Here is a 25,236-nt window from a genome sequence, read left to right as displayed (position 1 = left end):
ATAGGAAGCATCGACGAAGAGGAAAAAACATGAAGCATCACAAGTGGGCATATTTTAAAGAAATGTTGAATATTGTAGCGGCTGCAATACATTTATTTGCACTGCAATCATGCAGCCACCGGCCGGCGAGCGCTGTGCCTTGACCGTTTGGAAAAATTAAAGGTTCGTCAATATTTTTAGTGCGGCGAACAGCAAATGCGGTTCATCTGGCACGCCTGCACTTTATCATACTTTTTGTAAACGTGAGCATAGGTTAAAAGATATATCAATACAGTGACAATGTGGGGAGCTCAGATTGGATAGAGAATCGTTGGCAGATATTTTCGGAAGCCACTCTAGCTGCTCTAAAGCGTATGCATCAAAACCAGAAAGCATAACGCCGTGGTGTGTCTGACAAACCTGCACAAGCACAGTCGCAGTATTTCATGAGCATGGTCGTGGTTCCTGCATTGCCCACCGTCGCTATGAACGCCGGTCCTGCTCGCTGTTACTGAAGAGGTTGTTGCTAACTGTAGATATTGCTGACTGCAGTCGTTGGCGTCGGCCACTCGTAAAAATGGCCTCTGAGATCTGTGAGAGTCTCAGAGGCCACGGTGAACAGAGGGCAGAAAGAGCAACGGCACTATGAGAATTTTTTGCACGTTCGGCTGAGGTGCAAGTGGACGTGCCACTCGTGTAGTATTTGACGTCACTTCCTAAGCACCGGCACGGAGGCAGCGCAGCTCAGCCGAAGACACCATATGTTTTCCACCTCGGATACAACGAACGTTTGGCTGCTAACACATTCAAATGATCCATCGAGGATCACCTATCTATCCTACTAATGCTACAGCTCATTACATGCATAATCTGAAGAATGAAAACATAAAACTACACCAGGTAAGAACTCAGGAGTTACTTGTTTTTTGGGTCAATGAACATTTATCCTGGAATACACATTTTCTAATCTCATCTGGCCAACTGACTCTCTGCCAAGCCCCACTATGCTTGCCCTCTCTTGGAATCCACTGCACTGAACTAAAGGACCACCGGTTAGCTTGCCTTCACAACTAGTCTACAGGGATAAGGTGGCCACAACTACCAGAGGACAGGAATAATAGGAGGGATATTGGAGAGGCCTTTGTCCTGCAGTGGACATAGTCAGGCTGACATATTTCAAACCTTATCATCTTTACAGGATTACTAAACTCTTACTGATTTCATAAAAAGTATCCACTTTTTTCTAGATTATCTTATTGCTCCATTCTCTATGGTACCAAAACTCTGATTAATTATCAGAAGTTGGTGCTGCAAAAAAAAAAAAAAGGGCACTCCAAGCTATTGAAGTTACCATGGCAGGCCACAAAATTTATCAATGTTACCACTGTTTCAAAAGCGCAATCTACTCCTACACATTTCACTTACTATAGCACACCGACAGCAATCGTTTATACATAAGGCCTTTCATTCTCCCTTACAACTCATTGATTCTTTTGAAAAAGCTGTTTCTACTAAAAATGTGCCTTCTAGAGAATGTACCATATTTATTCGTGCAATTTTGTTTGATGAAACAGCAAAAGGGACGAAGACGTAGACAGAGGAGGACAGACACAGCGCTGACTTAAAACTAATTTATTTGCAGAAATTCACATGAATATATAAAAGGCGTGATGCCTGACAGATCGAAACAGGAATACCGAAGCTACTTATCTATTTACGCCTTGCCAAATATGCCAGCTCTTTGTCCAATAACGCCAGAGAAGGGGTGCTAACACAGCGGTCCCAAGGATATATGATTCTTTGAGCATCAATTGGCTTTCAATTCAAACAGGTTCTAACAGGTTAACAGGTTTCCACCTGATAGCAAGGCGGGCGAGTTGGTGATACATATTTGAAAAATTACAGCGCGGAAAACGGGGACTTTAAGGGTAGAAAACACAGGACAAGCGCTGACTCTCTACTAAAGTTTAATCACAGCAAACAGGCAAATATAAGCGTTATGCGAAGGAATGCGCTAAAAGCGGCACAAGAAGACAACACACACACGACACAAGCGCAAACTAACAACTGTTTATTCCTTACGGAAGATGCGTTTATATACGCAACGTCAGTTTTTTGAAAAATGCAACCTTCCCATCATCAAACACAAGACCACCACCACGACACAGCATCTGCACTTATCATGTCAATTTCGGTTTTTGTAAGTGCAATAGAAGGAGTGCTTACACACGTTCCATTTTCCGCCTTTTCGATTAAAAACGCTTCGACTATCTCTCTTTCAATCCTTTCTTTCTGTTTACCTACAATTGTGGTCCTGTGGAAAATTGGTTTGCATTTCTTTTACACCTGCTGCAATGTGGCGCCAGATTCCCGGGGTGGTTAATTTTTTTTTCCCTGACAACATGATCGCGTCAGTGGCCGAAGAAGTGATAAAATCCCTGACGAGGAAAGGATTGAAGTCGAAAGAGCAGGGGAATAGAGAAGGAATGGTTGTCATACCGTATATTCATAAGGCATCGCACGGACTGAAGAAAGTGGCGAACAAACACCAAGTGAAAGTTGTATTTAGCGCACCAAAAAAGCTGATAAGCCTCTGCAACAAGGTGAATGCGAAAGGAAAGAGTGAAAAGCTCAAGGAACGTGACATTGCCCATAGGGAAAGGTTCGCACCATGCCAGAAAGACATCATCTATAAGATACCAATATCATGCGGAAGACAATACATTGGGCAATCGGGTAGATGTGTCAACACGAGACTTCTAGAGCATAATAATGACTGCGACAAAATTAACCACCCCGGGAATCTGGCGCAACATTGCAGCAGGTGTAAGAAGAAATGCAAACCAATTTTTCACAGGACCACAACTGTAGGTAAACAGAAAGAAAGGATTGAAAGAGAGATAGTCGAAGCGTTTTTGATCGAAAAGGAGAAAAATGGAACGTGTGTAAGCACTCCTTCTATTGCACTTACAAAAACCGAAATTGACATGATAAGTGCAGATGCTGTGTCGTGGTGATGGTCACGTGTTTGATGATGGGAAGGTTGCATTTTCAAAAACTGACGTTGCGTATATAAACGCATCTTCCGTAAGGAATAAACAGTTGTTAGTTAGCGCTAGTGTCGTGTGTGTTGTCTTCTTGTGCCGCTTTTAGCGCATTCCTTCGCATAATGATCAACTAACTGGACCCGGTAATAGCTTCGCTATCTTCTAATATAAGCAAACAGGCAACAACCAAACATTAAAACCACAAGGCACGTGCACTATGTTGGGTCAAGATAGGCAACCTCACTGTCACGCAGGAGCAGGGATGGTTTGCTGATGCACAATCTTGATTTTTTTTCTCATCTTGTATGCTTCTACGATTTCTCTGGTCAATTGATCGGGGTGTTTGTACAATGTCACTGTAATACAAGGCAGGAAAACATGATTTACACTCTCGGCAATGATCAACTAAATTCATGGAGCGGTTAGAATCAAATGAGCTTAGATGTTTTCTCAGACGTGTGTTAATACACCGTCCTGTTTGACCAATGTAAATTTGACCACAGGACAGTGGTATTTTGTACACCACGCCCTCAGAGCACGGTAAAATTTCTTATCATGCTTAATGCCACAAGACGCTACAGATTTGTTAGGATTGCGAGCCTTATTTTCAACAATTGAACAAATTTAATTGAGCTTATTTGGTGCCGAAAAAACTATATCAACTTCATACCTATGGGCCACATTTTTAAGACCATGAGACAGGCGGTGTACATAGGGAAGGACTGCAAAATTTTTCCATTTCTGTTCATTGGTTTTCAGCTTTTTAACAAGTGATGAGCTCATCTGGATAACCTGCATCCCTAAGCCCTTTAGCGTGATCATCGAAGCTTTGCTTCATAGCATGGTGACAGGATTTTGGCAACGTCGATGACAAAGATGAAACAACAATTCTGCTTCTTACTACCTTTGAATGATGCGAATAATAATTCAGCAACGGCCGTGCACAGCATGGTCCCCCTGATTACCTCTCAAGACCACAGGCCAAGCTGCATTTTCGAATGTGTCGATGCGTTGCAGTGGATTACCGGAAATGCAAGTAAGCACAAAATAGTGCAGCCTGGGGCAATGTGGTTCATGGAAAATGACCAAAGGATGTGATAAGGAATCTGTTTATACAATAATTCTGAACTGCATGTACAGTGAGTGACAAGACGCTTGCTGTCAAAAAAAGAAAATGACATGTGTCCAGAGTCCTCTTTTTCAATTCACACCACGAGATTACCAGAGTAAATCCCTGCATGCTCCAGGAGTGTATTGCTTATCTATTTTTATTACGCAAGCTAACAACGGGCTTGGCCAGCGTGATGACCGCCTGCGCATATACACAAAGGACTGATGGAAGGATTATCAGAAAAATTAGATTGTTTGGTTTTATGGTGTTAAGCGCCCAAACAAGCTCATGCGAGCTTCTACAAGCTCGTGATTGCTTTGCCACTAGCATGTTGCGAATCCTGTACTTAGCATTTATTAATAGTCACCTTTCATACTGTACTGAATCCTGAGGCTGGACTTACACCTCATATTGGCGTGTAATCGCAGCTTCCTAGACTTAATAAATCTTCGACCCCACATTTCCTTCTACAATATTCGTCGAAATGGCTCATGAGTTGTGCCTTTCTGTTGTACAGATTATGGTCGCCAGTCCATTTCTTATCACGCAGCTGTTCTTTTAAATAACCTTGCGGCCATCGATGTCTGCCCGGAAAAGATGTCCAAACGAGCAGTTTATGCACATTTTCTTGCAGCTAATGCCTGATAAATTTTGTATGCTTGTTTTTGTACTTTTTGGTGTTCTTGATGTTTGTTACTTGTTGCTTATTTTATTGTATCCTGTGTTTTTGGCTGCCATGAAGTGCTCTGTACTGCTGCAGATTCTTTTTCTGAATGGTGTTGAAAGGTTCTTTTATAGGCATTGTGTTTAAGCTTAAGTGTATTTAACGAAATCTGTTTCTAACTTTTGGAAGCTAAATGTGTTTTTTTCAAACTGCTGCCGAATTGTACATGAGGGGGCCGGGCTTCGTCAAGCCGCAATCATGCGGCTTTTACTTGCCACCCGCTCTTTCTCCTTGAGAGAGAAAATAAAGATTTGATTTGATTTGATATCTTGACTCCATTACGCACTTACAAAAGCGAGCAATCAGGATAATAAACTTCACGAAATATAATGAGCCTAGTTAACCACTCTTTGGTGAACTGAAGTTGATGCCATGTGATCATTTGCACGAAGTACAAACAGCACGCTGTGTACACAGTGTAACTCAGTACAACCATCCATTTCCCATGTCCTTACCCTCTATGATGCACAAGAAACTACACGTCTGGCAATTTCAATATTCCCACTACAAAAAATGTCCATGGTGAGCAGCTCATGCAGTACGTTGGAGCCGAAGTTTGGAACAAAATACTAGTTGATTTAAGACTGGAACCGAGTTTTATAAAAAAATTGAAAGCTTATTACCTTAAGCAAAATGCAAAAATTTCTGTTATGCCAACGCAGTGCGTATTGTTCAATCTAAAACATCCTACTCGTGTTTTGCACTTTCCTACAGTGGCAATATCTTGTTTCATGTATAACAGTTTGTGTATAACATCCTGCCCTTCGAGAATTGTGTGCCGCTACCTGGTTCCGTGCTTAATATTTTTTAATTGGTTAATCCACATCATATTGTTAAATTCGCAGGCCCATATGATTCCAATTGTGAAGACTGCTTAATCCTATGCACTTTTATCTTTGGACCCAAAACTAGCCCCTGGTTATGGGTCCAAGCACTGTTTCGTAAATTGTTTATGTTCATGAAGATAATGAAAATTGATCAATCGATCGATCGATTGACTGACTGATTGATCGATTGATTGATCAATTGATTGATTGATTGAGGACGCTAATCCAGATAATTTCAACCACCCGGGGTTTTGCAATGTGCACTTGTCTCGATCTAAATGTGCATTTTGTCTCCAACGAAATTAAACCGCCGTGGCCAGTATCAAACCAGCAGCTATCGGGTGAGCAGCCAACCACCGAGCTACCACAGTGGCTCCCAATGAAATGCAGATGCAGGATTATGCACGGCACTCCAGAATTTTACTCTTTAGCAAATACGGACTTTTAGCACAGGCTTGGAGCAGATTACTCGTATTTTGCCAAAATGGAACAGCATGTAGCAGCCTTCACCTTCTTTCAGAGTTTGGTGCAATTAGTGCAGCAATTACATCACTGCACATGTGCAGGCTTCCCGTAGATGTCCCTGCTTCGACCATTTGCGAGACATTCACAGATGTCAATTAAATAGAATACATCAGCTGGTATGTCCTTTGATATATAGCTGACAGAGTTTTCTTCACACTGGTTGGCAGAACACACGAAGGACCATAAATACACCGGAAGAGCCATGGGAATTGGCCTGCATTTCTTCACCTTCACTGCAAGACCCATCATGTCTGCAAACCTGAGTCGCTTTGGGACGTTAAACCCCCATAAACCAAACCAAACCAGTATCACTACCTCCTTCTTTCCAGTACTTTGGCAGCAATCTTCACACTGAACACACCTCACAAGATGATGTTTCATTGACCCTCAAGCTACCTCTGTGGATGGTGTTAGCAGTACATCACTGTGGGTTTCACAGGCTGTGAGTTGTCTTCGATACATTTGTATTTCGTCTGTTTCGCTCTGTACCACCGACGGGCTTGGCTAGCAGTACATGTTTTGTTTGCAGAGATGCATATACAAACAGTGCACCGCATCTCAGGATAGTTAGGCAGACCGCTACGCTGTTACGAGAGGCATGCAGGTGCAGGGCATTCAGCCAGGCTAGCTCGTGTCCACTCAAGAGCTGCAGGTCAACTATTACGACGATGCGCAACAATTACGGCAGTCGAGTGCACCGCTTGCGCGTGGGCTGAACTGGACCACTTGCTCTACGGCGCGACAGCCACCCTCTAGAGGCCTCAGAAACAACAGACAGGTAGCTAACAGCAGGGTCGGGCCCTGCCTCAATTCCAAGTAGAAGCACAAGACTCGAAGCCAGCCCACTAATGCGATTTCGCCCTACGAAATGGCTAATGGCCATGGCGAAATGTTTGTAAGAGGAGTGGCCCGGTCACAGCGACCCAAAGGCCACGGGGACCCTGTCACTCGGCAGACAGCCACCCCTCTGCAGCGGCTGATTCCACATCATCGTTACATCCATCAAGACCCCGCCAAAGCCTCTGGCAGCCGATATCACACGCTGAGTGCACTTCCGTGCTGAGCTCGCGCCGAAAGGTGAAACCAGTGAGATGACTCTCCGAAATGTCACGACGCACGTCGCTCAGCTCACCATTAACGAGAGCCCACAGCTGAGTCCCTCCTGGGTCAAAGGCGTCAGACGAAAGCACCCGACACGCACATCGCCGCCCGAAGCACACGGCGATACCTCGATGGAACTGGGAAATTCATTTGCACACTATTCGCGGTGCACATCCGGCCAGACGAAGGCACTGACAACTGTTGCACCCGAAGGCGAGCCCTGCATCCTGCCCCCAGTTACGGCACACACAATACCCGCCGTGACAAAGCTCGAAAATGCTGTGTAAGTTGCGTCGCGAAGGCGGTACTCGAACGCGGTCCAGAACCAAGTGCCAGCGGCATCAGTTAGGAAGTTGGATAAATGGATTAATGTCAGAAGGGCCTTGGTTAGAAGCGTCTCCTTTCAAATGAGGTTAGTACGGTGGCTAGATGATTAGGTGAGCCACCAATCTTCCAATCACTTTTTGCTAATTTCTCTGCAGATTTATTTACATGACCATTGTTATCTCTAAACCCTAAAGCCTCAGGAAGAGTGACTGCATGGCATGGAGGAAGGAAAACTCCATGCTGCATGGTGACTATGTGCCTGCCATAGAGTTTATTATATTAACTAGAGGGTCTGGAAGGAAGGAAGGAAGACCTCAGATGTTGCTGGCACTTCCCCACTACAGGGGAGTGGCCAAGAAACAGGCGGTTAATTGCTGGATACAGGAACGTTTTGACGGGAAAAAGAGTGGTAATAGTATGTAGTCTGATAGATTGGAAGAGGGAAGGACAGGGTCCTGTTAACTTGAAGATCTGTTTGTTGTTGCCAGGAAGAAAGAAAAGGAAAATGCACAGGCCTGCTCACTGGCTCAAGCCGAGCCACAATCGCTACGACGTGCAGATAGTAGGAGAGTTGAAAGATGGGATAGAAAGACAGGATAGTAAAGACGCGCTAAAGACAAGGCCGATCCCGGAGGCAGTGCAATACCGGGCCAACCGGTGGCGGAAGTGAAGCAACCTCAAACTTTCCGCCACATTTGCAAAAAAATGTCCAATTGGACCCGTAACACATACTCTACGGGGGTCCAGACAGTCGATACTAGAGGCAAAGCTGGCGCCTCGCTGATGGGAGTTTGCATGGAGCTTCATCGAGACCACCTGTACCACCATGGGCGCTCTAAGCATCATTGGGCGGGAAGCTATCGACTGCAGAACCAGAACTTCGGCCAAAAAGTAATGGAAAAGTAAATGTTGTCGATAATTAATGATATCCTATCATTCAATATCCTGTCTACACACCACAACAAACGAGCAGAAAAGCATGTAAATGCAAATTTTGCTCAAAAAAGCAATGACTTGCTCTCCAATTGGCCAAGCATTGCAGACCACAAAAACCAATATTTCATGCTTAACAGGCGCACTTTTAAAAAGAATGATGTTTATGAAAAAAAATGTTCTCGCTTCAACATTTTAAAAGGTTTTTTCACATCATTTCGGAAAACAAAACCTTTTATTGGCGTCGTGTGCTGTTGCGTTTTCGCCACTATGGTTTTTGCACACTACCTTCTTCACCCCGCGACGTCACGAAGATGCGGTGGCGCTGATGTTATCAGCGACTTTCGCATGGTAGGCAAAACAGGTTCCGCTTGCCCGTGCCTACCGCAGTTACCGGCGGCTGCTTCAAGCCTGTGCACTGCAGAAGCAGCATGTATTGACCAGCTGCGTCACTGCTGGATCCGCGTAGTAGCATAAAAAATATTAAATTAGCCTCGATAGGTTTCTCGCGCATAAATGCCGCATTCGGAAACTGGCTAACAGGCATTGGGCCACGGTAGTAAAGCGCGAAGTCTGGGAGTCGATAGGCACTGCCACTCAATGCACTTAATAGCATGCAAGTTACTGCGTTCATTCACCTGAACTTCAGGATAGTAGGCTGATAATTGCTCAAGGAAAAAAAAGACATATGCAGCTGCACACGTACTTATCACCTTGAGCCGGAGTACACGGGGCACCGACAGGTTCACTGGCCCCCAAGAATGCGTTTTTTTGTTAATAGCACACCATGTTTTAATGGCGCGTTTTATGACATTTAATATTTACTTGAAACTGTTTCTTGATATGACGACATAATTATTTCATTCGAGTAGAAAGAAGTCTGGTAAGTTGTGTCAATCTTGCGCGGTCGCGTTGGTGTGCTTAGAATAGCGTACCTTAAGTGTGCTAAACGCCATATGCTTTTTCATTGCATCATGCATGTGTCATGTTTCATGAGGTACATGATCGCGAAGCTTGTTTTGAAAGAAGCAGCCGCAGGCGTGCTACTAACAGACACGTGGCGAGATTGAGAGGGGACGCGGCAATGAAAAGTGTTTTCGTTATTCATGCATGCGATATGTATCTAAACTTGGTGCAAATATGAAATTCCTACGCTAGTTTCAGTAATTCCTTTTATTTATAGCTATACCTGGTGCAGTTCTGGGTAATTATAATTAACACCGTCGTCAAGTCCCCCCAAGGTCTCAAATAATTGAGTAGATAGTGCGCAGTTTTTTTATGCCAGCATGTACATAAAGCCCTGTTCTGTATGATGACGCGATTAGTTCTTTTTCTAGATGATCAGTACTTATGCATGCATAGTTACATGAAAACGTTTCTTACAAAAAATGACTAACACAGTACTGCACGTGTAGGGAAAAAAATCGAGAGATTTATTACGCTCCTCAACGTCTCAGGAATAGTTTGCGACAAATGGAATCATTTGATTTTCATGCGAATTAGGAAGGTGAGTGATCCAGTCGCACAAAATGTGAGAGGTCAGAAAACGAACCTTAAAGTTTATTTCCTCGTTTATGGCATCTTCGCTTTCGCTTTGGTCAAAGAAATGCGGCACTGAATCAAAGAAATTACCTAACAATTTTTGACGACCACACTTCTAAAAAGCGTAATTTATAAATTTGTACTCAATATTTTGCTATAATTTTTCGTCACGAAACTAGACTTCAGGGCTAGGAAAGAAAATAATTCTAGAAACCAAAAATTTTCACCAAATCGACCAGCTTAACAAGAAGACAAGTCGGCCTGGCTGGTGCGTGGTCATGCGGCTAAAAACAGCGCTAAGCGAGACAGGAGATCGGGGACACGACGCTGTCCCCACTTTTCGCGCAGCGCGACACGTACGTATGTCAGCAGACGATGAGCGCGCGTCTGCTCCGACGAAACAACTCCAGCACTTCCCCTCACTACTGTCCCGAAGTAAAATCATTCCGGCTAGTGCAGAATGTCAAAACTTGTTTTATTCAATGCCTAGCGCATAAATAAACGGCAGGAACGCTTTCTACATGTTTACTACTAACCATATATACAATACACAGTGGCAAACTATTTCTCTTTATAGGCCGCACGTGGACAACGCGAGCTCATGTGCTTCGACAAATTACTAAGTTGCAAGCATCGACCATTGCTTTGGTTCGCAGAAACTGTAAACGCGTTCGCCGACCGGTTCGCGCCGCACAGCCCCGCAGGCGCAGCTAGCATAGCTGCGCTCGAGAGCCCCGGATGCGGCGCCCCTCCCTCTCCCGTCACCTATATACAATACACAGTGGCAAACTATTTCTCTTTATAGGCCGCACGTGGACAACGCGAGCTCGTGTGCTTCGACAAATTACTAAGTTGCAAGCATCGACCATTGCTTTGATTCGCAGAAACTGTAAACGCGTTCGCCGACCGGTTCGCGCCGCACAGCCCCGCAGGCGCAGCTAGCATAGCTGCGCTCGAGAGCCCCGGATGCGGCGCCCCTCCCTCTCCCGTCACCTCGGAAGGCCCCTGCGACGCGCTGTTGACCGCGGCGGAGTTGAATAAAGCCTGGACTCCATGTACGCGAAAACTCACGCGAACGCGAAGGCGACGGCGGCAGCGACGGCTGGCGTTCGCTCTGTCGCTTGTGGGCAACCTCCATGCAAGCGAAGGCGGCAGGCGACGCGAACCCGCGACGTGCGCAGCGGATTCCGTGCTTTGCGCACTCAAGCTTAGAAACACGGCCGTAACCTGTTCTCTCTCTTAAAATTTTGTGAGTGTGCCTCATAGTCAGGGCCAAAGGAATATTTCCTCTACGGCAGCGGTGTAGCAGCAGTGGAGCAGCGCACAGCGGTCGTCTGTCCCATTCGCAAGCCTGGGCGCCCACCCACGGAGCTGAACGGATACCGTCCAGTGGCACTAACATCGGCAGTGGGTAAGCTCATGGAGCATATGGCGTTGCAGCGTTTGAACGAGCGAGCCGCGGATGCTGATTTGTTTGACGAGCGGCAGACGGGTTTCCGCGGGATGCGGTGCACGGCAGATTCGATTTCGGACGTTGTCACAGCGCTGGAGCACGCCAGGGCGGCAAAACAGGTCGCGCTGCTGCTGCTGCTGGACGTCTCGAGCGCTTTTGACAACGTCCACCGCGCACCAATTCTCGCGGCGCTCGAAGGAGCCGGTGTGAGCGGGCGCTTGTTGCATTATGTTCGCGGCTTCCTGACGGGGCGCACTATGCGCGTGAGAGTAGGGGGCAAGTTCTCCGAACCTCGCCCGGTGGAACTGGGCGTGCCGCAGGGCTCTGTCTTGTCACCGTTTCTGTTCAATGTGGCCATGTCGGTGGTGCCGGCCTGCCTCCCCGCGAGCGGCCGACACCACGTGTACAGTACTCACGGATTGAAATAGGACATTCGGAGCGCGTGGCCGTCGCTTCATGGAGCGCCGCCCGTAGACGCTCATGGAACCAAGGTGGTGCATTGTGGTATGGCGCGAGAGGGAGAACATCTACAAAGCAGAATTGTTCCTTCCAGTAGCCAATGAGCCGGCCTGTGGATTACCACATGCCTGCGTGGCACTGCAAGGCTAGCGCTCCGAATGTCCTATTTCAATCCGTGAGTACTGTACATGTCCATATACGCAGACGACATAGCGCTGTGGTGCCGGGGGCCACCGGGCGAGGCGCTCCGCGTGCGGGAGTGTCTTCAGGGAGCGCTGACAGCAATCGACGCCCGCTTGGACGGCATAGGTCTGTCGCTGTGCGCGAGCAAAACGGTAGCCATGGCTTGCGTTTCGCGCTCGCGCGCGCGCCCTGCGCCACTGTCGCTGGGCGGGACTCCGATTCCTTGGCGCAAATCGGTGCGGTACCTTGGCTTGGACATCGACTGGCGCCTCTCCTTCCGCCCCGCGGCGACCAAGGCCTGTTTGCAGATGAAGAGGATCACCGCCGCCGTACACAAGCTCACCGCTCGAGGCCAGGGCATCAGCCAGCAAGCCGCGCTGCGACTATACAACGCCGCAGCATTGGGGGCGGCACTCTACGCGTTGCCGCTCGTCTCGGTGCGCAAACCGTGCTGGAGGAAGCTTGAACTCCAGCACCGCAAGTCCCTGCGCGTGTGCCTCGGCCTGCCGAAGGACTCGCAGTGCGCCGCAACACTGGCCGAGGCAGGAGCATGGCCGCTTCAGCTCCAAGCGGCGCGCAGGGCACTGCACCACATTGATCGTTTGCATCGCGCACCGGACGGCGGCCCGCTATTGCAACGAATACGCACGCACCCACGCTCGCAAATGGGTGCGGCGCTTTTGGACTACGAGCGCCTCACAGAAGCCGCCCCCCCCCCCCCCCTACGGCCCCTGCCAGCCATGGCCTGCTGCCTCGGAGATAGAGCGCGAGATCGTCGGCATCGCGGGAAAGCGGAGCACGCCCCTCTGCGCTGTGCAGCAGCTGACCAGAGCCGTCATTCACGAGGATCTTCAGGGCCATGTCCTCGTGTACACAGACGGCTCAGTGGTCCGCGACAGCCGCTCCATCGCAGCGGCGGCTACCATCCCAGCCCTGCGACTGCACAGCCAGACCCACGCCAACTTCCTGGGATCCTCTACCACGGCGGAGCTGATGGGGATAAACCTGGGCCTGGACCTGCTGCTCTCCATCGCACCTCCGCCACCCAGGAGTGCTCTGCTCTGCGACTCCCGCACCGCCCTCACCCGCCTACAGTGCATCGGCCGCGGTACCCCCCTAGTGCGCGGCATTCGCGCAAACATCGAGCGCCTTGCACAGCAAGGATGTGTTGTGCGCGTGCAGTGGGTGCCCGGTCACTGCGGCATCGCGGGAAACGAGGAGGCCGACGAACTTGCGACCGCCGCACATCAACTACCTCCGAGCGATCCCCCGCTAGCGCTGGAGGACGTGCGAGCGGTCATTCATGATCATCTCCGACAGCAGCACCCCGACCCACGCATCGCGGGAGGTGAGCGCATTCCAAGGATGGATGGATGGATGGATGGATGGATGGATGGATGGATGGATGGATGGATGGATGGATGGATGGATGGATGGATGGATGGATGGATGGATGGATGGATGGATACGGCTGAACCCTTTACATCGGGCGGTGGCTCAAGCCACCTAGCCATGTCTTGTGAAATTTTACTCCTGTCTTGCTTTTAGCCACCAATCAGATAACCTTCGCTTGGTTACTTCTAACCTCTTAAAATCCACTTTCCCTTCACTATCCCTAAACCCCAATGCCTTGGGTAAGTCAGCCCCGCTGCCTTCCACTGTAGGGTGAAGCCCTTTACAGAAAAGTATCAAGTGTTCAGCCGTTTCCTCCTCCTCTCCGCACGCAATGCACAAAGTGTCTATCTCCTGGTACCTGACTCTATACGTCTTAGTCCGCAAAACTCCAGTCCTGGCCTCAAACAGCAAAGAACTTCCCCTACAATTATCATAGATATTTTCTTTGACAATTTCCTGTTTAAAGGTCCGGTATGTTTCCAGTGCCGATTTCGTCAGCATCCCTGTTTTCCACAACTCTCTCTCAGTTCCTTTAACCTTTTTCTTGACCGATAAATGCTGATTTGCCCCCTTACTGCTGTCCAGATATTTGCTTGTCAATTTTCTAGTTCGCTTTCTCCATTTCGTGTCAACATTCTTTATATACAGGTATCTGAAAACTTTCCTAGCCCACCGCTTTTCCTCCATCCTTCTCAATCGTTCCTCAAATGCTATCTTACTGCTAGCCTCTCTGCTCTCGAAAGACGCCCATCCCATATCACCCTGTACCCCCTGATTTGGTGTATTGCCATGTGCTCCCAAAGCTAACCTCCCTACTCCCCGTTGCCTAATTTCCAGCCTTGCTTGAACATCTGGCCTCATACACAGGACCGCAATCCCGAAGGTCAGGCTAGGGACCATCACCCCTTTCCAGATCCCTCTTACCAAGATGGATGGATGGATGGATGGATACGGCTGAACCCTTTAAATCGGGCAGTGGCTCAAGCCACCTAGCCATGGCTTATGAAATTTTACTCCTCTCTTGATTTTAGCCACCAATCAGATAACCTTCGCTTGGTCACTTCTACCCGCTTAAAATCTACTTTCCCTTCACTGTATGGATGGATGGATATGGCTGAACCCTTTTAATCGGGCGGTGGCACAAGCCACCTAGACATGTCTTGTGAAATTTTACTCCTGTCTTGCTTTTAGCCACCAATCAGATAACCTTCGCTTGGTTACTTCTAACCTCTTAAAATCCACTTTCCCTTCACTATCCCTAAACCCCAATGCCCTGGGTAAGTCAGCCCCGCTGCTTTCCACTGTAGGGTGAAGCCCTTTACAGAAAAGTATCAAGTGTTCAGCCGTTTCCTCCTCCTCTCCGCACGCAATGCACAAAGTGTCTATCCGCAAAACTCCAGTCCTGGCTTCAAACAACAAAAAGTATGGATGGATGGATGGATGGATACGGCTGAACCCTTTACATCGGGCGGTGGCTCAAGCCACCTAGCCATGTCTTGTGAAATTTTACTCCTGTCTTGCTTTTAGCCACCAATCAGATAACCTTCGCTTGGTTACTTCTAACCTCTTAAAATCCACTTTCCCCTCACTATCCCTAAACCCCAATGCCTTGGGTAAGTCAGCCCCGCTGCCTTCCACTGTAGGGTGAAGCCCTTTACAGAAAAGTATCAAGTGTTCAGCCGTTTCCTCCTCCTCTCCGCATGCAATGCACAAAGTGTCTATCTCCTGGTACCTGACTCTATACGTCTTAGTACGCAAAACTCCAGTCCTGGCCTCAAACAGCAAAGAACTTCCCCTGCCATTATCATAGATATTTTCCTTGACAATTTCCTGTTTAAAGGTCCGGTATGTTTCCAGTGCCGATTTCGTCAGCATCCCTGTTTTCCACAACGCTCTCTCTGTTCCTTTAACCTTTTTCTTAACCGATAATTGCTGATTTGCCCCCTTACTGCTGTCCAGATATTTGCTTGTCAATTTTCTAGTTCGCTTTCTCCATTTCGTGTCAACATTCTTTATATACAGGTATCTGAAAACTTTCCTAGCCCACCGCTTTTCCTCCATCCTTCTCAATCGTTCCTCAAATGCTATCTTACTGCTAGCCTCTCTGCTCTCGAAAGACGCCCATCCCATATCCCCCTGTACCCCCTGATTTGGTGTATTGCCATGTGCTCCCAAAGCTAACCTCCCTACTCCCCGTTGCCTAATTTCCAGCCTTGCTTGAACATCTGGCCTCATACACAGGACCGCATTCCCGAAGGTCAGGCTAGGGACCATCACCCCTTTCCAGATCCCTCTTACCACCTCATACCTATTGTAATTCCACAGTGCCCTATTTTTCATGACAGCTGCATTCCTACTAGCTGCCGCGCCCTCTCGCGGGCGCAACGCGCAATGATCCTCCGCGCGCGCATCGGCTGCGTGTGGCCTGGGGACCGACGAGTGCGCCACGGACTAGCGACGAGCGAAGTGTGTGCTAGATGCGGTGCAGTGGAGACACTGGAACATCTGCTACTTCGCTGCACCGCGTTCGCTGACGCTCGTCGTGATATGCTCGCGGCCTACAGGGCGCTGGGCATCCTACCAGACTCGCTCAAGACGCTGTTGTGGCCGCAGGGCAGTGCGCGCACCCGTGAGCGAACAATGGTGAGCTTGTGTGCTTTTCTCGAACAGACGGGCCTGACGTCCCGTCTGTTCTGCGCCAGGTAGTGTTAGGCAGTGACGGAACGCTCCGCTTGTGCTACCTCGGACGCTTAAAACAGCTGGCCGCCCCACACCAGCTGTTGTGTACAAGTGCTGTGCGCGTGTGTCGCGGTGGTTTCTGTTTGTAGGCGCACGCGCGCAGCCATCTGCATTCCAGGCGGCGCCTGGCGGCGACGACACGGGCACCTCCCCCTTGGAGACGTCGCGGAGACCCAACGCAGCCGGCCGCCTCCTGCCCAACGCAGCCGGCCGCCTCCTCATCGGCGACACCCCCCTCTCCCGCCCGGCGGCCGCGGCGGCTGAACGCGCGGGGCCTGAACATTTGACTTGTAAATAGTGTATATATGCCCTCACCCCTATCTCTTTCCTGCTATCCCCTCACCTCTTTTGTTTCACTTCTTCAAACTGCCTGCTATCCTATATTTCCGCTACCCCAGCTCAGGTGCCGCCGTTTAGTGATGGCAGATGCCGGGGTGAGCAAACATCTTTTACCTTCCTTTTTGTTATTTTAAATAAATAATCACTATATATATATATATATATATATATATATATATATATATATATATATATATATATATATATATATATATATATATATATATAAGCCTTGAAAACCCGCGCTCAACACCTATCCGCGACGCCACTCCCCGACCTTTTGCCTACCACGAGCTCGCTAGCGACTGCAGCGCCACCTCGTTTGTTTACAAACATGAAGGAGGTCCTATGAACTAGAGTACTGCATTCTAGTTCACTATAACAACAGTGCCTAGAATATGGCAGTATATTCTAGGCACTGTGCTATAACGCCGAAGTCGTCTGCGGGCGGGGCGCGCCGTGGATACGGAATGGGAAATCTGAGTAACGCCACTCTGTGTTTCTGAAAAAATACTACCCTGCACCAAGTAGCTCATCTTGACATCCATTGGGCACCCTTTCTTCTAATTTTCTAATTAATCAAATAGGATGCTTCCCTTCTACACTTTATGAAGGTATCCCATTTTCTGTCTACTTAAAATTCTGGTTCCCCCCTCTTCTTGGAATATCTGTGTTCCCTGGACGCTTCCTAGCTGACGTTTCTCTATCGCCCTCTTGACCTCCTCATCCCACCAACTCTTGGGTTTGCGTCTTTTCCCTTTTAGCTTTACTCACACCTTAGCTAGCTATAGCCCCAGTAATCGAGTTAATTTGGTATAAGTACATTCTGTTTCACTATCCTCAAAAATTAATTTCTCAATTTGTTTGGCTGCTCCTTCCAATTGCTTTTCTGAGTAAAAATTCCCCTCTGATTGTTCATCTCGCTTCATTCCTACATTGGTTTCTCTTCTGAAGCTCAACTTGATACGCTTGTGGTCACTACCTAGACTTCTGGAACCATGTTCATCTACGCTCATTACCCCTGATCTATTATACATCCTCTTAGTCATTAGTGCGTAATCTATCGTTGAGTACAGACTCCCCGCCTCCCATGTTATGAACCCTTCAGACTTCTCGATACTGTTGCCTACAACTAAATCATGCCTGTAACACATGTCCTGCAGCATGTTTCCTGTCGAATCCGTGTACCCATCCTGGTCTTCTATATGTGCGTTCATGTCGCCTAATATAATTATCTCGCCCTGTCCTCCTAGCTCGTCAATGTCGCTTGCAATACATTCTAACATTTTCCTGTTTTCCTCTTTGGCATTAGCTCCTGTCCACAGGTATACAAAGCCAAGGAGTGTTTGCTTGCCTGCCACTGTTCCTTTTAGCCATAAATGTTCCTTGCATCCCAGTTTAACCCCCTGAAAATTTTTACTTTTATGAATGGATGCCCCAATTCCACCCCCCTTTCTGCTGCCCTCTGTTCTATTGCAATATTCCCATGCGTAGTCTGGGTTACAGGGTGGTTGCTCCATCTCTCTAAGACGCGTTTCCACTAAACCATATACCATTAATTCCTCCTGCCTGAACTGTTCTTCTATTATTCCCTCCTATTTCAGTCTATTCCTGCCACCTTGCATGTTAATGAAACCTATATCTGAATTAACTTGGCCCTGGCGCTTGGGTCTATTTTTTCTCCTATGGTTCCATCGTCCCTTTGATCTTGGTTCTTCCTTCTCTACACTGGTTCCCTCCGAGCTCTGGGTCCCCCCAAAAAAGCTGTTGCCTGGCGACCTATCCTACTACCCACCTTCTTGCCAGTGGCACCACTGTAGTGAATGCCATCCTGCCCAAAAGGGTAAGAGCTGTTCCCGTATCCAAGTCGTCGACTCATTAACATAATTACACGGTTAGCCTCAACGATCCTCCTTTCCATACCCCTAGACTGCCCCTGGACCTCTGTGGTTGTGCATATGGTCACATGCACACTCCCAGAGGCCTCTCTAAGCCTGCGCATCCCCACTTATAACTGCTTCTCGAGATTCTGGCACCTCCCCTTCAGCACATCGTTGAAGCCAGCATGGAAAACGACAAGGTGTTCGTTATCCATGTTGTCCCTACCACCTCCTTGGCTTTGGCCATTGCATCTACCATGCACTTCCCCGACTGGGCCTCCACCTGCACCCGCCTGTCCGCCTTCACTGCCGTCAAAACGCCTCCCTCAACCCTCGCTACGTTCGAGTCCCCGACTACCAGAACCCTCCTGCGCTCTAACCGTTCGCTTCCTGACTGCGACTGTTGCCCTCCGGATCGCACTAGCTGTCTCTCCCGCCTCCGTACTCTACTATCGCGAGCCCGTTTTTACCTCTTTCACCTCTTTCTCACTCAAAGTTCGCTGCGCTACAGCACTGTAGGATCGACGAGCCTCGTCCCCCACCTGACACTGCTCCGAACCGGGGTGCCCTTCCGGCCGCGACCTGAGCGCTTCTACCTGCTTTTCTAGCTGGGTCCGCTTTTCCCGCTCCTCTTTCAGCTCGCCAACAATTCGCTCCGACAGGTCGGCATTATCCTCCTCCTTTTTAAACGACTCCGCGACCTGAGTTTCCGCTTAATCCGTGCCTCTCTTTCTAATTTCAGGTCCCCTTTGAGTTCATTAAACCTAGCTTCCCATTCCCCTTTCAACGTCTGAACGGCGTCCTCAAAATGCTCACATATCTTGCACGCGAAGCTAGCATGCGAAGCGGTGCCGCGTAGTGGTTCCGGAAGTTGCATCCCCCTTCTGCCTCCTGCGCTTCCACTCTAAAAATTTGCTGACAATTCGGCTTGACTAGTCTCGCTCAGATCTGGCCGGCGTTATTTCGACCAGAAATTGGTTGTAGCAGTCACTGCCTAAATCGGGCCTCGGCCGGTGGCTCAAGCCACCCAGCCATGACTTATGAAATTTTACTCTTCTCTTGATTTTAGCCACCAATCAGATAAGCTTTGCTTGGTTATTTCTACCCGCTTAAAATCTACTTTCCCTTCACTGTCCTTAAACCCCAATGCCTTGGATAAATCAGCCCCGCTGCCTTCCACTGTAGGGTGAAGCCCTTTACAGAAAAGTATCAAGTGTTCAGCCGTTTCCTCCTCTTCTCCGCACGCAACGCACAACGTGTCTATCTCGTGGTACCTGACTCTATATGTCTTAGTCTGCAAAACTCCCGTCCTGGCCTCAAACAACAAAGAGCTTCCCCTACAATTATCATAGATATTTTCTTTGGCAATTTCCTGCTTAAAAATCCTGTATGTTCCCAGTGCTGATTACGTCAGCATCCCTGTTTTCCACAGAGCTCTCTTTCTTTAACCTTTTTCTTAACCGATAATTGCTGATTTGCCCCCGTACTGCCGTCCAGATATTTGCTTGTCAATTTTATAGTTCGCTTTCTCCATTTCGTGTAAACATTCCTTATATATACAGGTATCTGAAAACTTTCCTAGCCCACTGCTTTTCCCCCATTTTTCTCAATCGCTCCTCATAGGCTATCTTACTGCTAGCTTCTCTGCTCTCGAAAGAGGCCATCCCAATATCATGCTGTAACCCCTGATTTGGTGTATTGGCATGTGCTCCCAAAGTTAGCCTACCTACGGCACGTTGTTTAATTTCTAACCTTGCTTGAACAGCTGGTCTCATGCACAGGACCGCGTTAGAGTGGAAGCAAACATAGGCCGCCTGGCGGGCGGTCAGACCCTTTTTCGCTCGGCCGCGAAGCAACTTGAGTGTCCACTCTTTACGTAAGTATGTTTCTCTATGGGTGTGGGGTCTCTCTGGTTGCGTGTTGCGATAGTATCGGCCCATGCGCACAACTGCACCCACTGCTCCTCTCCGGTTGCCATAGTAATGGCTCATGCGCACAACTGTCCTCTCGCATGTACCTTGAAATGCTCGACTGGTAGCCTAGCGTAGCCCCCGCTACAAAAAACATAGGCGGCCTTTTGTTGAATGTACAGAAGGTGTAGTTTACCGAATTCCCTTAAGTTGTGGAAAAAAAGGTATGTTGGGCAGGGTGTGTTGCTGGGCGAGTTCGTTTGACATTGTGAACACTGAAGCGCTGGCAGACGACGGAAGAAGGGAGGACGAGTGTAGTCTGCCAGCGCTTCAGTGTTCACAATGTATGTTGGGTAAACTGGGAGATGCGTAATCAAAAATGCACGCGAGGGAAAAGATTTTGAAAGCTTCCTCGGAAGCCACTGTCTCACTTGCCAATATTGTTCACCTGCACTTGATGACACCTCCGTAACCAGAAAGAGCAAATAACGCATCACAAGAGAAATCCCAGAATCTGAACAGATATGTGTATAGTCTGGGTACTTCTAGAGCACTGTATTTCGTTTGAAACAGGTCAGCGCTAAAAAAGACAAACACGGCGAGAGAACGACGACACAAGGGATGAGCGCCGTTCTCTCGCCGTGTTTGTCTTTTTTAGCGCTGACCTGTTTCAAACGAAATGCTTAACCAACTAGCCCAGCACCAAGTTTTGCTAAACTATAGAGCACTGTAGTCTGGGAGAGGGCTGTGTCAGCCCCGCCTCTATCGCCCTTTCCTAAAAAGAGCTGACCTATTTGCGCATGCATGAACGATAGTAAAGCTTTTTAGGGGGCTAGTTGGTAGTGCATACTGAGACTGGGGAGCGCTAGATTCTAGACAAGGGGACAACACAACATATAGGAACATGTACCACGAGACTCGAGCGCAAACTTTACACTAAGTTTATTTTCGACATGGCGCATATTTATACGCTTCCAATCATGGGACACACAAACATAAAAGCGTTAAAACCAGCCGAGATCGATAGCTATAAGCAATCGTAAACCATGCATGCGATATTAAACTGTCCTGGCAAGTCATGCATTTCACAAATGACCGGCTAAAAACAATATTTCTTTTTTTTTGTTAAAACCGCAGACGGGTCGCTATAACGTACCCGCCGCCATCTTTTACTGAAGCCGTACAAAATGCTTCCACAATTCCCTTGTGGTCGTCCTTCGATTTAAGAAGAGCCGTCGATCGTTCCGTCCAGAAGAGGTTCGCACTTGTGCACAGCCCAGTGTGCTGCGAGGTTGCCAGCTAGGGGCACTGACGTTGTAATTGTGCTCCCGCAACCGCTCATTCAAGCACCTTCGAATTCCTGTCTGGCAGAAGTAGGCCCTGCTGCAAGGCAGTGGTATTTTGTACACGACGCCTTCAACGCATACCACGAACATGTTCTTGTACCTCACGCCACAAGACCATGCGTCGTCCTTGTCTTCTTGGTCGGAAATGACTTTTGCCAACATGCTTTTCAGTTCCTGAGGCGCGGAAAATGGAACGGGTACTGACTTTTTAGCCACATTTTTTTTAGCCTGTGCGACGCGTACAAGCCATGCAGATATGGCAAAACAACACTGTGGGAGCACAATTACAACAACTCTCTGGTCAGTGCCCCTGGCAACCTCGCAGCACACTGGGCCGTGCCAACACCACCTAGACTTTTTAACGCCTCTCCACGTTTGCGTGACGTCACCGCACTGCGACGGCCCAGTAGGTTCGGCTTCCGCGCTCGCACGCATTTCAAAGTGCTGATTATGTCTCTCGAAAAGAAAATTTTTAAATCGTGTTTTGCTTGTCCACACCCTAACCGAATGTTTTTTTTTTGTTCGTTTCTTTGAAAGTATAAGCAGTTACATTTTAGCAGACTTTTACTGAGTTTATATCAAAGCGTGCATGTGTGAAGATACGTTCGTAATATTTTTTTTATTGAGAATGAACAACGCAGAGGACTTTCACAAGTCGTATTTTATTTTCAGATGAGAAACACGATCAGTAGGAGTAGGAGGTAAGGAAACTGTTACAGCACTGAATCATAAAATGCAGTAAGTGAAGCCAACAACAGAAAAGCTGCAAACAGAAGAAAATATGCAGAATATATAATAATACAACGCAAAAACTGGTTTCAAAACAAAAAAACTAACAAAAACAGTCACAAGCACACAGAGTAGTCAATTCTTCAATTTTCTCTTTTTCTTTTGCAGCCTTTTCAACTATAAGTTGATCATTTTTTCTTTTACAAAGGTTATTTAGAAGCGTGTTTGCTGCTGCACTTAGGACATAGTGCATAGGACATCGCTACCTTGTTTGGCATCGGACGTGGTCTTCACCTGCCCAGTTGAGAACGCGAATCAACCCGCGGATTGGACGCAACAGCCTTGCCTACAGATCGATCTGGAAGGAAACCTGTTCTTCGGCTGGCAACCGCGGTCGTTCATCACCAGCGATACCACTATCAGCGCGACCGTGACAGTACTCCCAGCAGGCAGACGTCACGACTCGCGCCTCTCCGCGGATAGATTCGGACGCCAGGCAGCCGGAGCGAGCGGACGCATGTTCGATGAGCTCCGTAGAACACGGCCGCTCTAGCCCAAGTTTGGACCGTCAGTGTACAAATCATCGTTGGAATCAACTATCAGCGTGACAAGGAGTCTAGGGGGACCGCAACTCTCGAAGGTAGGCACGCGATCTGCCTATTTCTCGGCGGCCACGCGGGATTGTTAGGCCTAATCGCTAGGCCTACTCGTAGGCCCAGCAGAGGAGAGACATTCTCGGCGGCGTTTGCCGCAAAGGAACATGAATAGCTCGATGGAATGTGTGGAGGGGGAAACCATCGACCCTGTAGAACAGAAGACAGGGACGTGGTTCACCAAGAAAAAGGGCCGCGTGGTGCCCCTCGGAGATGAAACCCGGGCCGCTACCAGGGATGGGGAGGAGCGGCAGACTACAGGACATAATGCCGCCATCGGAAGGAGACTGGCGGCAAAGTCAGTGGAAAGACAAGCAGTGCGGATGCCCAAGGACGCCGAGAAAATAATAATACGCCCCCGAGGCGGAGTCAACCGCCTTATAAAAGGAGGAATGATCGAGCTCGCAGAATCAATTGCCCGCGCCGCCGGCATCGAGCCTAAGGACGCTGAGGACGACATCTTCTCGGCAAACGTAAAACAACAATCCATACTAATCGCCACAACCAGCGAAGAGCGTGGAAGAAGATACTCGATTTTACGCACCGTCCTTTACGACAACGAAAACATCGAGGTAACGGCGTACCCCACCATGCCTGAAGACTGTGGCAAGGGAGTTGTGCACGACGTCCCACTGCACTACTCCAATGAAGAGCTCCTGGAGCGTATACGCAGGAGAAAGGAAAACCCTACAGTACTTGGCGTTCGAAGACTGGGAGCGGCCTCTAAGTCAATACTGATCCTATTCGAGGACCAGAAGGTGCCGCGCTGGGTATATCTATCTCCCTTCGCACAAAGATGCGTCTTATACAAGAAGAAGTATGAGGTCTGCCTCGCGTGCGGCCGCATGGGACATCGAGAAGACGTCTGCCCGGACCCGACGAATAGGAAGTGCCGGGGGTGTGGCATAGAAAACCCTACAGATGACCACCAATGCGAGCCGAAATGTCAGCTCTGCGGAAAAGGACACCTTCTCGGCGACAAACGCTGCCGGGAAATATATAGGGCCCCATATATCTCCAAAAAGAGACAATGGGAGAGGAAGCTGGACCAGCAGGACCAACAAAAAATGCCCGATACACCACGGGCCGGCGAACGCGAGGGCCGCTCGAGAGCCAAGAAGGGTGACGAAGAATCCCGAACACCGGGAAGAAGATCCAGATCCAATAGCAAGGACTACAACCATTTCACAGCCAAGGAGGGAGACTTCCCAAGGCTGCAGGAAAGAGCAACCGCCAACTCCATGCGCCGCCGCTCGAGCTCCGGTACCAGGAGCCGATCCAGCTCAGGGCGAAGGCGCTCTAGCTCGAGAACCTCGGCTGACTCCTCCTCCACGGCCAGCAGTCCCGGGCGCTTCACACGGGACCCCAAGGCGCCATGGGGGCCACCTGCAAGCAGACGCGGTTCGAGTGGAGATCGAAAATCGGTAAGCTTCACAGCCAGCAGTCCCCAGGCAAATAGAGAGGCAGATGAGAGAATCTAAAAGCTAGAAAAAGAGAACCAAGAACTCAAGAGCATGCTCCGCAAGCTCACTGCAGAGATCCAAAATCTAAAAATGGGAAAGAGTACCCCTCCTTCTCCACCGAGGAACCAATCGGTACCCCAAAAACAGGCACAGAAACAGACGCCCTCTCTCCCGCCTGCGAAGGCAGTAATCGCGCGCCCCGAGCCGAGGGACAACGAAGGGGAGAAAATGACTACTGAAACAATCAGGCCACCCCCGCAAAAACGCAAAGGGGATGAGACGGACCCGCTGGTGGCACTCGAAAGTAGAGTAGAAAAGAAACTAGAGGCTAGAGATGCTAAGTACGAAGCAAGATTCGAAAGAATCGAGACCCTCCTCACCCAACTAATGGGTGCAATGAATCAAATACAGACGCAACTCGCGCAATTCACTGCCGTGCAGAACGCCTTCAACGAGAGGCTAACTACATTAGGAAAGACGGTTACTCAAATACAGCAAAATGGACAGGCGCAGCAAAAATGAAAACACTCTGGTGTGGCAGTGGAACCGCCGCGGTTTCCAACGCAAGCTA

At 48.6% G+C, this 25,236-nt stretch overlaps 1 protein-coding gene across 13 annotated transcripts in view; it reads right to left on the bottom strand.

Moving 5' to 3' along the window:
* Positions 1 to 7,651, bottom strand: part of LOC144124427 (ubiquitin carboxyl-terminal hydrolase 4-like) — a 176,210-nt gene extending 168,559 nt beyond the window's left edge. For 7 of the 13 annotated variants that reach the window (XM_077657066.1, XM_077657070.1, XM_077657072.1 and 4 more), the window contains exon 1: positions 7,346 to 7,645. The gene's annotated coding sequence lies outside the window, so the exon portion shown is untranslated. Of the gene's footprint in view, positions 1 to 7,345 lie in introns of all 13 variants that reach the window. The other 6 variants (XM_077657065.1, XM_077657067.1, XM_077657064.1 and 3 more) reach the window with 4 other exon arrangements.
* Positions 7,652 to 25,236: the final 17,585 nt, after the last annotated feature.

The sequence above is a fragment of the Amblyomma americanum genome, chromosome 3 (genome assembly GCF_052857255.1).
Source record: "Amblyomma americanum isolate KBUSLIRL-KWMA chromosome 3, ASM5285725v1, whole genome shotgun sequence".
Classification (NCBI taxonomy): domain Eukaryota; kingdom Metazoa; phylum Arthropoda; class Arachnida; order Ixodida; family Ixodidae; genus Amblyomma; species Amblyomma americanum.
Note: the sequence above shows the minus strand (reverse complement) of the source record. Positions and strands in the feature narration are given on the sequence as shown.